Here is a 15,981-nt window from a genome sequence, read left to right on the forward strand (position 1 = left end):
CCATAAAGAGTATACAGACACTGCCACATATGGTAAACATACTTTTAAAGGGGTACTCCAGCGGGGGGGGGGGGGGCGGGGGGGCTATTTTGGGATGTGGCTGGGGAGATCTTAAGTCCGCTCAGCCAGAGGCAGGATCTGAGCGGACTTGAAACGGATCCTGCCTCTGTCACTGAGTGGCTGAGCGGACTTGAGACGTCACGTCTCGGGCCCGCGTCAGACACCAGGAAGCGTCCGGGAACCGGAGCGCTGCGATATGGCACCCGCCACTGGAAACGGGGAGGTGAGTGGACGTCTTTTCTCTCAGCCACCCCCTCCCCGGCCAGATCCCAAAATAGCCCCCACCCCTGCTGGAGTACCCCTTTAAGGAATTTTGGTGTTATTTTTTCTTTCTAATTTTGCATTTTACTATTATAAGATAATCCTGAAATCTTGCAGTTTTCATTCACACCACTAGGTCTAAAGTTAAGCTTGTGGTGATAAGAGGGGACTGCTGTAAAGTGATCTGTAGAGAATTAAAGGGAATGTATTGCCTAGATCAGTGCTTCTCAATTCCAGTCCTCAGGCCTCACCAACAGGTCATGTTTTGAGGATTTCCTTAGTATTTCACAGGTGATATAATTATACTCAGTGCATCAGGTATTCTCACAGCTGTTCTTTGTATGGGATATCTTAAAAACATTACCTGTTGGTGAGCCCTGAGGACTGGAATTGAGAAGCACTGGCCTAGATTATGTATTGCCTTTGTTTTACTGATTAGAGACATATTCTTTTTTTCTAATCTCCATTGTCTGATTGTAATTATTTTTATTTCATTTTTTGTACATTGTTATGAGGTTTACCAACTTGCCTGAACTGTTAACAGCATTTAGCGACATGCTTAACAGCAAACCTCATGGATAAAGGCGACAATAGACAGGAGCTGTCCCCTTGAGATGCATGTGAAACATTACTGAGTGCACTCTGTCACTTGTAAAAAGGTCATTCCAGAGGGAGCTGCTATTGTCTTATACTGATGCTATCTACCTACTGGTGTCACCTGTCGCTTTTACCCACCATTTCTAGAAGCGCTCAATGATTGGCCTGTCTAAAGCCCCTATTACAAGGGGTGATTCGGAGGAGCAAGCAAGCGCTGACCTGTCAGGTCACCTGCCTCATTTCCAGCTCGCTAACGGCGCTATTACATGTGTCGGCAGCAAGCAGGTAAGAGCCTAATTGTTGTGCCGTGTACACCATCTTGCTTATCGGCACTCGTTTGCATCTATACACAGCCTTCTTTAAACCGTCATACTACGATCTTAAAGCCCCACTCCCATTGACCTCGCCAGATTTACTAAAATGCGCAGACCTCTTAGTCAACCTGATGGGCCTGTGCCTGCCGCATAAATCTACACCTGCTCCGGAGCAGGTGTAGATTTTTGCCATGATTTACACCTTTTTGCTGGTGTAAATCATGATAGATTAGGTGGGAGAGAAGACCCCGCCTCCTCCCCTACGACCCCCTGCCTCCCTATCAGATGAGCGGGCCAAAAACCGGCGCCCTTTCCAGAGGTGCATCTTGGTAAATGTGCATTTATTTTTTTAATAACATCTATATCAAAACAGCAAGCTTGCTGGCCATTTCTCTAGGAATATAAAAGTCTACCTGGCAATAATGATAAAGGCAAGCCATCCATCACAACATCTGTGATCTATCTTTATTAAATGTATCATTACTGCACATACATAAACTGTATCATTTCTGTATGCTGTTGTTGTTACAGTAACTTTGTCACTTTGAGAAAACATATTGCGCTGAGGCTTGAAAACTTTTCTGCTCCCTTGTCTGGAAGTTCAGGGCATCGGCTCCTTGCTTTGGTTGCAACCTTTTTTCATTTATAGCTTTGAATAATTTTGGATTGGTATCCCCCGCTCGCCTGAGCTCGGCATGCCTCTTAGTAAATTTAGGGAAGAGGGGGCGGGGCCTAATGTCCCCCTAAGTGTTAAAACTTGTTACCAACACTTATAGGATGTGACCCATCTCTATATGCCCTATTAGGTCATTAGATATTTAAAATCTGTGTGACTGCGTAAAAAAGGGCATACAGTATGGGCACTAAGGGTACAAACACACACAGCAGATACGCATCAGATTTGATGCTGTGTTCAGTTATTTAGATCTAATCTGCTGCTTATCGCAGCAGTAAATACGCAGCGTATATGCCGTGTATGTTTGTACCCTAAGAGCCCTATTACAACAAATGATTATCGGCCGTACTTGGCCGATTACCAGCTGTTCCGGACAATAATCGTTTTGTGTAATAGCTCACGTTAAAAGGCAACTATTAGCCAACATGCACAATGTTTAATAAAACCGATAGCAACGGTTCACTGGCCGTCGCTTAGTGCAATAGGAGCGGCAGGCTGCTGCTCTCTCCGATGGGCCACCCATATGATCTAAAGATCATCCAGGGAGGCCCTCCAGCAGCTCCCCTGCTTAATGTTGGTGTAATAGTAATAGTAATAGCACAGACAGCGAACGGGAAATGAGGAAGAAGCGTTCCTCCTCACATGAAGCCGTGTAATACAGCCCTAAGGGGTCAAGGTCCCTAATGGCTGCTAAGGTGACAGATGATGCAAAAAGGAGAGCTGCCTCTTCAAATTGAACTTCAGTACCTCCAGAATATAAGAGGTGATGACATAGATATTTCATAATATTATGTTAAAGGGGTACTCCAAGGAGTAATTTTTTTCATACTTTTTTTTTAAATTAAAATAATATAACGTTATTAAAATTAATGTATACTTTTTATTTAAAGGGAGTCCCTGGTCAAATCAAATCAACTGGTATCAGAAAGTTATACAGATTTGTAAATTACTTCTATTTGAAAATTTCAAGTCTTTCAGTACTTATCAGCTGCTATACTGTATGTCCTGCAGAAAATGGTGTATTCTTTCCGGTCTGACACAGTGCTCTCTGCTGCCACCTCTGTCCACGTCAGGAACTGTTCAGACCAGTAGTAAATCCCTATAGAAAACTTCTACTGCTTTCGAGAGGTGGCGGCAGAGAGCACAGTGTCAGACTGGAAAGAATACACCACTTCCTGCAGGATATACAGCACTTGGAAGACTGGAGATGTTTAAACAGAAGTAACTTGAAAATCTATATAACTTGCAGACAACAGTTGATTTGAAAGAATTTTTTTGCTGGAGTTCCCCTTTAACCACTTCCATTGAGCAGCACAAGCACCTCTGCTACCACCAACATTCTTCTCTGGAACTGCTGTTTCCTGGATCGTGCTCTGATCAAGCGCTGCCACACCTTACTGCTGCCACTCAATGGAAGTGGTTAACAAGAAAGTATACATTTATTAAAGTAATGTTTAAAAGGGGACTGGACACATGTGGTGTCCTTCTCTGCTGTTGTTCTTTATAAATGAAAAATAATTTAATAAAAACTACTTTGATTTAAAAAAAAGTAATGTTTAAAAATTTTTAAAATAAATTAAAATTTACTCTCCAGAATACCCCTTTAGCATGAAGTTGTCTTACGAAGAGCTGCTATCACTGGGAAAATACATAAGGAGCAACACTTTTTCCTGTGTATTGCATCTTGGCTGTTCCAATGACTGAATGAAATGCATTGAAGTGCTGGGATTACTAAAGCAGGACACGCTCTTACAGAGCTTCCCCGCATTGTGGCACCTAGGGGGCTCCTAAATCAGTGACAGATATAGTACTACAAGAGCTTAGTAACCAAAACAGGATATATATATATATTTTTTCCCTTTAAAGTAAAGATGGCACCCTATGGTCTGTGATTCCAATGCAGAAATATCATCCACTGCACTTTTTGTCTAGTCTGTAGACATTACATTTGCATTATAACAACCCACTAACACTCTGCTTAATAGACGAGTCCCTGGGAAACCCTCCCCCTGAGTCTGCTGGAAACTATCTGAAACTATCTGGCCATATATCATATATTCAAAGGTTTCAGAAATGTTATTGAAGTGACTCCTAGATGCAACAGAAGCCCACAGACCAGACTAGGGTCCTATTAGAGCCCTATTCCACGGGCCGAGCAACAATGTAAACGAGAGCCGATCTGCTAGATCGGCGCTCGTTTACTGGGCCTATTCCACAACCCCAATGATCGTTAAGCGAGGGCTGCAGGGACATCATTACCGATGTCCTTGCAGCAATACATTACCTGTCCGAGCTTCTCCTGCGCTTCGTCTTCCTCCCCGGGTCCCGCAGCGTAGCATCAGCTTCGGTGTGGCCTGACTGAGCTGTCAGACCGCTCAGCCAATCACTGGCCGCGGCGGTCCTGGCCTGTGATTGGCTGAGCGGTGTGACTGCTCAGTCAGGCCGCTCCAGAGCTGCTGATGCTGCGAGCGGGACTCGGGGAGGAAGACGGAGTGCAGGAGAAGCCTGGACAGGTAAAGTATGGTGCTGCTTCTCAAATCGTCGGTCGCCCACCGCTATTCCACCGTAGCGATGCGCGGTGGGGGACCGTTGATTTTAGGTCTGGCCCTAAATGAACGATCAGCCGATGACACGATCATCGGCTGATCGTTCTCTCTATTCCACTGACCGCCTGATTCGGCCGATTATCGCTCCCGTGGAATAGGGCCCTTACACAGATCGATTTTTAACGATTAACGATCGGAAACGAGATTGTTTATCGTTAACCTGAAATCTTTCACCATATTACACAGAACGATGGTCGTTAGTTTAAATTCGAACGATATAACGATTTTTCAAACAATAATCGTCCCGTGTAATAGGGCCCTAAGGGCCAGTTCACACTGAGGAATCAGAGCTGAGTTGACTGAAATTTGCACTCTGCACTTCACACAGCGGAATTAACGCGCAAAATCTTCTGATCCGCCTTCCGCCAGAAGAATTAGAAATGAAGTGAGCAGTGAGTTTCTGCTCTGAAATTTTTCAGCATTGAATCAGAGCGGAAATTCAGTGCGAAATTGGAAAAAATTTATTTGATTAAATGAAAAATGAATTTGCGCGGAATTCCACCAGAGGTGATTCCGGGCACTTTCCTTGCTGATTCCACGAGGACACTTTCCGCCTAGAACACTTTCCTCACTGATTCAGCGGTGATTTCTCTGTGTGAACTGACCCTAAAGAGGGGAAGAAGGAAAGACAGAGTCAGTAAGCTGCATTATCTACACACATACAGTAGGAAGAACACAAGGGACAGCTGCCTGGTTCATTATGGGTGGTCAGACATGAGAAAGAAGCCTTGATTTACCTTTCCGTCACAGTGTTGAGATTGCTACACTGACATTTTTAGAACAAAGCATATTAGTGTACAGATAGAGATGAGCTGCTGTATGTCCTGCATAAAATGTTGTTTTCTTTCCAGTCTGACACAGTGCTCTCTGCTGCCACCTCTGTCTGAGACAGGAACTGCCCAGAGCAGTAGCAAATCTCCATGGAAAACTTCTCTGCTAATTATACCTTGCAATTATATACATATAGCATGTCTCTGTAGTGTGTAACTGCGATATTTCTCTGCTTTACTGTATCTATTGTTTATTGTAACATTTTCCTGTTCTTTGTTGGATATCTATGATGCACTGCTTAAGGCTGGGTTCACACTACGTATATTTGAGGCTGTATATTTCAGGCCTCCATAGCAACCAAAACCAGGAGTGGATTGAAAACACAGAAAGGATCTGTTCACACAATGTTGACATTGAGTGGATGGCCGTCATATAACGGTAAATAACTGCCATTATTTCAAGATAACAGCCGTTGTTTTAAAATAACAGCAAATATTTGCCATTAAATGACGGCCATCCACTCAATTACAACATTATGTGAACAGATCCTTTCTGTGTTTTCAATCCACTCCTGGTTTTGGTTGCTATGAGGATCTGACTTGAGGACCAAATACAGCCTGAACTGTCTCTAAAAATATGTTAAAAAATCCAATAAATACATTGAAACAGAAAACTTCTCCTGTTCTGGACAGTTCCTGACATGGACAGAGGTGGCAGCAGAGAGCTCTGTGTCAGACTGGAAATAAAACATTTCCTGCAGGACATACAGCAGCTGATAAGTATGGGAAGTTTTGAGATTTTTAAATAGAAGTAAATTACAAATCTATATAACTTTCTGATACCAGTTGATTTGTAAGAAATTTTTTTGCTGGACAACCACTTTAACCTCTTAAGGACATATGACGTACCCGTACGTCATATGTCCCTAGGAGGTGTTCAGAGTGGGGCCGCGCGGCGACCCCGCTCTGAACCACCGCGATCCCGGGTGCCGCGTGTAGCCCAGGACCGCGGCTATTAGCAGGCACGGTCTAATCGCCGTGCCCGCTATTTAGGTAATCGGAGGCAGCTGTCAAAGTTGACAGCTGCCTCCGATTACCGGAGGCAGCCGTTCTCTGGGGGGGCTTCTAGTATATGTGTAAAAAAAATAAAAAGTGATCAAAAAGTCGTATATGCGCAATCAAGGTACCGATAGAAAGATCACATCATGGCGCAAAAAATGACACCTGACACAGCCCCATAGACCAAAGGATAAAAGCGCTATAAGGTTACAAACCCACTTGCCGGATCTGCAGCGAGTCTCCTTGCTGCGTTTTTGCAGTGAGACTCGCTGCAGATCCTGGCCCTATACTTTCAATAGCAGAGAAACTCGCAGCAGGGATGTACATCCCTGCTGCGATTTTGTCTGCAGCCCGCCCCATTAACCCCCCGGCCGCCGGACATTATACATTACCGGGTCCCCGTTCCTGCTTGCTTCGGGGCTCCCGGTGTCTTCACGGCCCGCCCGGCCAATCAGTGCGCCGAAGCAAGCAGGAGCGGGGACCTGGTAATGTATATCCGGGCGGAACGCACGATCGCCCCCAGCCCCCGGCCGCACGATCGCCTGCAGCCCCTGGCCGCACGATCGCCCGCAGCCACCGGCATGGTGCGGTCGGGGGCTGCGGGCGATCGTGCGGCCGGGGGCGATATACATTACCTGATCCCGGCTCCTGCTTGCTTCAGCGGCTCCCGGCACGTTCCGCCCGGCCAATCGGTGCGCTGCCCCGCCGCAGCGCACTGATTGGCCGGGCGGGCCGTGAAGTCACCGGGAGCCCCGAAGCAAGCAGGAACGGGGACCCGGTAATGTATAATGTCCGGCGGCCGGGGGGTTAATGGGGCGGGCTGCAGACAAAATCGCAGCAGGGATGTACATCCCTGCTGCGAGTTTCTCTGCTATTGAAAGTATAGGGCTGGGATCTGCAGCGAGTCTCACTGCAAAAACGCAGCAAGGAGACTTGCTGCAGATCCGGCAAGTGGGTTTGTAACCTTATAGCGCTTTTATCCTTTGGTCTATGGGGCTGTGTCAGGTGTCATTTTTTGCGCCATGATGTGATCTTTCTATCGGTACCTTGATTGCGCATATACGACTTTTTGATCACTTTTTATTTTTTTTACACATATACTAGAAGCCCCCCCAGAGAACGGCTGCCTCCGGTAATCGGAGGCAGCTGTCAACTTTGACAGCTGCCTCCGATTACCTAAATAGCGGGCACGGCGATCAGACCGTGCCTGCTAATAGCCGCGGTCCTGGGCTACACGCGGCACCCGGGATCGCGGCGGTTAAGAGCGGGGTCGCCGCGCGGCCCCACTCTGAACACCTCCTAGGATCTGCAGCGAGTCTCGCTGCAAAAACGCAGCAAGGAGACTCGCTGCAGATCCGGCAAGTGGGTTTGTAACCTAAGCCTGGGAATAGAGCGATTTTAAGGAACGTATATTTGTTAACAATGGTTTGAATTTTTTACAGGCCATCAGATAAAAGAAAAGTTATACATGTTATATATCGTTTTAATCGTAACGACTTGAGGAACATGCATAACAAGTCAGTTTTACCCCACGGCGAATGGCGTACAAACACATACCCCCCAAATAAAAGAAATGCGTGTTTTTTTTCAATTTCACCACACATTAATTTTTTCCAGCTTTTGCAGTGTACTTTATGCAAAAATTCAGCCTGTCATTTAAGTACAATCAGTGGCGCAAAAAATAAGGGCTCATGTGGGTTTCTAGGTGGAAAAATGCAAGTGCTATGGCCTTTTAAACACAAGGAGGAAAAAACTAAAACGCAAAAAACGAAAATTGGCCCCGTCCTTAAAGGGTTAAAGTGACTGTACCACGAGGCCCAGGCTGAAGCACTGAGGCAGGCCGACCCACCCTTAGTGGGAGGAAACCCCAGCCCCTCTATGATAAGGTTCCATTGATTCTAATGAAGTCACGTTATGGAGGGGCTGGGGTTTCTTCCCACTGGGGGTGGGTCGGCCGCCTCCAGTGCTTCAGCCTGGGCCTGGTGGTACAGTCACTTTAAGTTTAAGGGCTCTATTCCACCAGATGATTATCATTCGCATAATCGTTAACGATCTCTATTGCGAAAGACCTGAAAACGTTCACTCATTTCCATGGAACGATAATCGCTACTTATGATCGTATTTGCGATCGTTTTTTCTTCGCTATTGCGTTCGTATCTACTGCGAACGACGTCTTATTCAATGCGAACATTTTGCGAACGAGCAACGATAAAAATAGGTCCAGGTCTTATAAAGCGATCAACGATTTCTCGTTCGGTCGTTCATCCTTAACTGCATTTCAACCGAACGATTATCGTTTAGATTCAAACGATTTAACGATAATCTGAACGATAATCATCCGGTGGAATAGGGCCCTTAGGCTATGTTCACACAACAGACGTTATTTTCGATGACAATTGGCATTGGAATCTATGGACAATGTCCGGAAATAACTGACATGATCATTATTACGACAGACGTTGTTCAATACATTGTGTGACACAACGGCCGTTGTTTGCATTGACTTCAGTGCAAATCATTGCATTATAAAAAAAAAACAACCTATGTGGTGTGAACATAGCCTAAAGAGATCCAAAAGCAACATTTTTGAGGGCAAAAAAAATTAAATGCTATTTTTAAAGTGTTTTTCCCCCCACATCTTTCTTATAGTTGGTGTGTGTAGTTTTTGAGGTTTTCTTCTAAGTTACATCATATACGCCATGTGAACACACCCCAAGGGCATATACCGCTACAAACTATGTGGACTGCCTGACGTGAGGGGATCTGGACACGTGATACTGGGCGCCAAAGCTTCACCTCATATCCTAGATGGCGAATACAGCTGCAGAGGAAAAGTACAGTTTCCACGGCAACCAAACCGAGCCCTATGACGACCAAGCCCTGTGGCCAACAAGTGGCTGCCGGTACAGAGACTAGTTAGCGCCGGTTACCCGCCTCTTCTATCACTATCTCCTAAGTCACCGAGCACCATGCAATCGTATAGCAACACACACTGGCGGGTAAAAGGTGCTGTTTCTACGGTAACCAAACCCTGCCCCATGACTGGCATCTCCGCGCAGCCAATCAGAGGCCCGATCCAACCGTACGTCATCGCAACTTCATCCATAGTCGCTTCGCGGCAATGAGCTGAAATAAAAAAAATAAAAAAAAGAGAAAGAGGGCGTGTTATGTGTATGTTGATGGACTGGACCCGCAACCAATCGGCGTCCTCCTTATCAAGCTCGCGGCCAATGAGCCGGCGCTGGAGGCGGAGTTACACAGGTTTCCAAACGCTCGGCGGCGCCATGGGCTTGAGAACTAAACGGAGATGGAATGTCCCAGTCTGAACCGGTTTCAGCCGGTTGCGAGTGTGTGGCACTAGAGCAGAAGAAGCGCCTCTTTCAGCCTGCCCGCCCGCTCGTTCGCCCGCTGCGCCTCAGTCACGGCGAGAAACTTGACACACACATCCCGCCTCGCAGCCAGCCGCCCGGGAAGCCTCGGGTACAATGTGTTAGATCCCCGCAGCCATTCATTACACCTCCCCGCTCTGAAGTGACTGTGTGTGTGAGGCTTGAGGCCTAGAGCCTGCCCCTTCTTATCCTCATTCATTGGAGCCCAAGGGCGGACAGCAGCCCGCCTCTGCCCGCGCCGTACACTCCCTCACCGTGCCCGTCTATGAGCGCTGGTCGGGGGCTGATTATTGTGCCGGGTGTCGCTGGATTATTATCATCCCATCTATTCTCTCCGCGTCCGAGGAAGAGGCAGCTCCCGCTCTCGGTAAGTGTCCGGGTGTTGTGTGTGTACGTGACGGGGAGGCTGAGGGGGGTGTGTGCCGCGCGGACCGAGACCCGGGACCCCCACGTGTGACATTGTGCCGGGGGGACGGCTGCTCGGAGCCCGCCACCGATTACTACTTATACCGGAGGGGGTGGGGGGGAGATGCCCGGGACCGGGGGAGGCGGCCCACATGGACGGGAGCTCGGGGACAGCCGGCTCCGTAGGCCTAAGGCTTCTAGGGGGCTTTCCTGAGGCTGCAGGCCCGGCTGGGGTAGGGGACGGGCGGATCCGGCCGCCCCGCGTGTCCTCCCGGGTTTGGACGAGATGTTGGCGGAGTGGAAATTTCCAGAAATGTTGCTCAGTGTGTGGAGAGCTCCGTGCGCGTCACGTGCTGCGGGGGAGGGAGGGGCAGGGAGAGGCCGCGGTGCGGGGGAGACCGGGACCCCGGGCATCATAGCTACTGCCGGGCCACACTGCACCCTGCTACCGCCACTGCCGGGCCACACTGCACCCTGCTACCGCCACTGCCGGGCCACACTGCACCCTGCTACCGACACTGCCGGGCCACACTGCACCCTGCTACCACCACTGCCGGGCCACACTGCACCCTGCTACCGCCACTGCCGGGCCACACTGCACCCTGCTACCGACACTGCCGGGCCACACTGCACCCTGCTACCACCACTGCCGGGCCACACTGCACCCTGCTACCGACACTGCCGGGCCACACTGCACCCTGCTACCGCCACTGCCGGGCCACACTGCACCCTGCTACCGACACTGCCGGGCCGCACTGCACCCTGCTACCGACACTGCCGGGCCGCACTGCACCCTGCTACCGACACTGCCGGGCCGCACTGCACCCTGCTACCGACACTGCCGGGCCGCACTGCACCCTGCTACCGACACTGCCGGGCCGCACTGCACCCTGCTACCGACACTGCCGGGCCACACTGCACCCTGCTACCGACACTGCCGGGCCACACTGCACCCTGCTACTACCACCACTGCTGGGCCGCACTGCACCCTGCTACAGACACTGCCGGGCCACACTGCACCCTGCTACCGACACTGCCGGGCCACACTGCACCCTGCTACCGACACTGCCGGGCCACACTGCACCCTGCTACCACCACTGCCGGGCCGCACTGCACCCTGCTACCATCACTGCCGGGCCACACTGCACCCTGCTACCACCACTGCCGGGCCACACTGCACCCTGCTACCACCACTGCCGGGCCACACTGCACCCTGCTAGTACCACCACTGCCGGGCCGCACTGCACCCTGCTAGTACCACCACTGCCGGGCCGCACTGCACCCTGCCAGTACCACCACTGCCGGGCCGCACTGCACCCTGCCAGTACCACCACTGCCGGGCCGCACTGCACCCTGCCACCGCCACCACTGCCGGGCCGCACTGCACCCTGCCACCACTGCCGGGCCGCACTGCACCCTGCCACCGCCACCACTGCCGGGCCGCACTGCACCCTGCCACCGCCACCACTGCCGGGCCGCACTGCACCCTGCCACCGCCACCACTGCCGGGCCGCACTGCACCCTGCCACCGCCACCACTGCCGGGCCGCACTGCACCCCTGCCACCACTGCCGGGCCGCACTGCACCCCTGCCACCACTGCCGGGCCGCACTGCACCCCTGCCACCACTGCCGGGCCGCACTGCACCCCTGCCACCACTGCCGGGCCGCACTGCACCCCTGCCACCACTGCCGGGCCGCACTGCACCCCTGCCACCACTGCCGGGCCGCACTGCACCCCTGCCACCACTGCCGGGCCGCACTGCACCCCTGCCACCACTGCCGGGCCGCACTGCACCCCTGCCACCACTGCCGGGCCGCACTGCACCCCTGCCACCACTGCCGGGCCGCACTGCACCCCTGCCACCGCTACCACTGCCGGGCCGCACTGCACCCTGCCACCGCCACCACTGCCGGGCCGCACTGCACCCTGCCACCACTGCCGGGCCGCACTGCACCCTGCCACCGCCACCACTGCCGGGCCGCACTGCACCCTGCTACCGACACCACTGCCGGGCCGCACTGCACCCTGCTACCGACACCACTGCCGGGCCGCACTGCACCCTGCCACCGCCACCACTGCCGGGCCGCACTGCACCCCTGCCACCACTGCCGGGCCGCACTGCACCCCTGCCACCACTGCCGGGCCGCACTGCACCCCTGCCACCACTGCCGGGCCGCACTGCACCCCTGCCACCACTGCCGGGCCGCACTGCACCCCTGCCACCACTGCCGGGCCGCACTGCACCCCTGCCACCACTGCCGGGCCGCACTGCACCCCTGCCACCACTGCCGGGCCGCACTGCACCCCTGCCACCACTGCCGGGCCGCACTGCACCCCTGCCACCACTGCCGGGCCGCACTGCACCCCTGCCACCACTGCCGGGCCGCACTGCACCCCTGCCACCACTGCCGGGCCGCACTGCACCCCTGCCACCACTGCCGGGCCGCACTGCACCCCTGCCACCGCCACCACTGCCGGGCCGCACTGCACCCCTGCCACCGCCACCACTGCCGGGCCGCACTGCACCCCTGCCACCGCCACCACTGCCGGGCCGCACTGCACCCCTGCCACCGCCACCACTGCTCCTAGGCCACTGCGCACTTACTAGTGTCTGCCCACACTGCATCTAGTGGTAGGCCACTGCACACTATTACTAGTGTCTGCCCACACTGCATCTAGTGGTAGGCCACTGCACACTATTTTAGTGTCTGCCCACACTGCATCTAGTGGTAGGCCACTGCACACTATTACTAGTGTCTGCCCACACTGCATCTAGTGGTAGGCCACTGCACACTATTACTAGTGTCTGCCCACACTGCATCTAGTGGTAGGCCACTGCACACTGCTACTAGTGTCTGCCCACACTGCATCTAGTGGTAGGCCACTGCACACTGCTACTAGTGTCTGCCCACACTGCATCTAGTGGTAGGCCACTGCACACTGCTATTACTAGAGCCAGGCCATCACTACTCCTACTACTGCCAGGCCACTGCTGCTGTCGCTACTACTACTGCCAGACCACCACTGTTGCTAGGCCATCCTCACTGCTACTACTGCCAGACCACCACCACTACTGCTGCTTCTACTACTGCATCTATTGCCTAGCCACTACTAGTGCAAGGGCCTTCTGCTACTACTGCCAGGCGGCCACCACCACTGCCTCTAGTGCCACACAGCATTTGGTGCCAGGATACTACAAGTGCCAGGCCATACTGCTTCTACTGCCTGGCCAATAGCTCAGCATTTAGTGCCAGGCCACCTTTATTGCTTCTGCTGCCTGTGCTGGTCTACCATGCGGCCCCTATGTCTCACCTAACACCTGTCCCAATGTCACAGTCCCCTGACTGGATGACCTTTGCTCTTTCCTGTAATGTAATAAGATTCCATACATAAAGCCGCTTGGTTGTATCACTACTTGAATTATTTGGTGCTTTACTGTTGTGAGATTCTTGGTGGTTGTCAGTGAATGCTCTTGTGGGTGACTGGCTGGGATTGCTGTGTGGTAAGCAGTGGTTCTCTGCACATCCAGGGGGGAGTCCCTGACACTTGTATGACAGACGCCACAGCCTGGGTGCTCACAGCATGTCAGTATACCTGTAACGTGTATGCTCATTTACTTACATAAAGAAACACACACAATAAATTATATTTTGAAGGCCCCCTTCACACCTACGTGTCAGTTTTTACTGTCAGGAAATCCTGATCAGGAGGCCTCAAATGTCATCAGGAAAGTATCAGGATCTGCTGACAGTAATCCATTTTTACTTTCAGGAAACCATCAGGAAAAACCTTCAGGATTTCCAGATCAGAAGAAAAATAGGACATGATGGGAGATGTACTTCTGCAAGCTGTGACCATCTAGTTTGCAGAACTACAACTCCCATCATGACGTGTCAGCAGGACACGGTGGGAGTTTTAGCTCTCGGGGGGGGCGGGGGTGATCCCACCTGTCCTGCGGCTGGTGCAATCCAGTAGGCAGCATGAGGTGACTTTGGGGGGGGGGGGGGGGCGCTGGTGACCATAGACTGCAACAAGGACGGATGGAGAGGGGGTACTGGGGTCACCGAGGTGGAGGTCGGCGGTGGGGGTACTGGATATGGAGATAATCGGCGGCGCTGCCGCGGTCCCACGGGAGGAGGAAGGACAATGCAGAGATCCGGTGGTCTGGGGCGGGTAGTGGCGCTGAGAGTCTGAAGGGGGGGCCTCTGGGTTAGTGGCGCTGAAGTTCCGGCCGGATGGGCGAGGGGGTAGTGGCGCTGAAGGTACGGGAGGGGGGGCCAGGTGCAGGGCAGAGAGGTGTGCTGAGGGGTGTCACAGAGGTACCGACGGGCTCTCAACCAGTCCGGAATCACGGGCACTTTCCTGATGCACATCAGTAAAGTGCCCGTGATTCCGGCGCTCCCATAGATTTCTATGGGGGCATCCTATTTTTCCGGATCGAGTAAAAATCCGGAAGGGTGTCTGTGACTAATTAAAGTCTATGGGTCCGAAAATCCGTCCAGACTTCATGAGGGGAAATCCGGATGGTTTTTCCGGACGTGTGAAGGGGGCCTTATGCTGGAGCTATTCTATTCAGCAAGAAGAACCTGGAAAAGATAAACAAAATAAGTCTGAACCCAACCTTGATGGCATCCATCATTCCCAGGAACCTGTTATGGAATAGCTCAGATCCTCAATGTGTGAGGTTGAAGCACAAAGTATACAACCTATTGCGCAACCTATAGAATGTTTTTTTTGATACCTGAAGCCATGTGGCCGGTTGGATGTTCGTCCATAATGCATAACATTGTGCAGTTAGTTGCACATGTGAAAAAGTTACACAAGTTTACCAAGCTTCAGTTTTCCCCCATTATTGTAGAATAGAGTTGTGTATGTATCATGAACAGATCCATGGTTTCACGTCAGGTGAACATGAATTAATAATCTTGGAAGGTCTAGATTTGTTGTAAAGCTCATACGGAGAACCCTGACCTAAGGACAGAAGGGGTGTGGGCGCTCGCCAGCAGGTTAGGCGACTTCCATCACTGGTGACAGGATAAGTTTCGCTCTCATTTCCTTGCACGTTGATTCATCATGCTTCTGTGTTTGCATAGAAACGTGTTTTTACTATGAGTTATTGAAACTGGAAGTGTCTATCCAGAAGTGTATTGCTGGGGAGTTATGTATTAACTGAATTGTCTTGGTGAAAGACGTAAACAAAAACACTGCACTAAACTTATTACAGTTTATGCTGACACGGGCGTACATTTATAGGTGAGATCTACATCCACTCTGAGCTGGTGTATATTCCAGGTGCTTTATTACATGTGCTTCAGTATGTTCAGTGCAGCAGGAGGCATTCTTCTCATAGGCCGCATGAGACATTCAGGGTGTGCACAGCCTTAAGTTATTGATTGGTCATAGTGACTTGTCAATTTTTACAGAGGTTTTCCAATGACTGTGTACCCTCCTAGGATAAAGCTGGTGGGGGTAAACTGCTACCCTGCTGCCCCCCCCCACCCCCCGTACACACAAACACGCACTTACCAGGAACTGTATCCCCTACTGTGCTGCTGCAGTGGTGATTCCCACAGTGCTTACTATGTAAACTGGAAGAAACTTTCCCCATGTAAGTCTGAGATACTCATAGAGTTATTTCAGGAAAGTAACTTCTGATCCATGCACAATCCCACTGTCAATCGGAGAGTCACACTGGGATGGAGCAAGGACTAGAAGTAGCACTGTATCAGCAAACATCTGAGTGCCCGGTAAGCGGGGGAACAGAGCAGCCATTTACCCTCACCTGACTTATGCTGCCATGGTAAAGTGATATGGTCTCTCCTCCGCTACTTCCACTGTGCAT

General features: G+C 51.5%; 1 protein-coding gene across 1 annotated transcript in view; it reads left to right on the plus strand.

Moving 5' to 3' along the window:
* The first annotated feature begins 9,605 nt into the window (after positions 1-9,605).
* The window catches only part of XPO1 (exportin 1), a 46,631-nt gene continuing 40,255 nt past the window's right edge, over positions 9,606-15,981 (plus strand). The window contains exon 1 of the mRNA XM_069954366.1: positions 9,606-10,099. The gene's annotated coding sequence lies outside the window, so the exon portion shown is untranslated. The remainder of the gene's footprint in view (positions 10,100-15,981) is intronic.

Source organism: Dendropsophus ebraccatus, chromosome 15, assembly GCF_027789765.1.
Source record: "Dendropsophus ebraccatus isolate aDenEbr1 chromosome 15, aDenEbr1.pat, whole genome shotgun sequence".
Taxonomy (NCBI): Eukaryota; Metazoa; Chordata; class Amphibia; order Anura; family Hylidae; genus Dendropsophus; species Dendropsophus ebraccatus.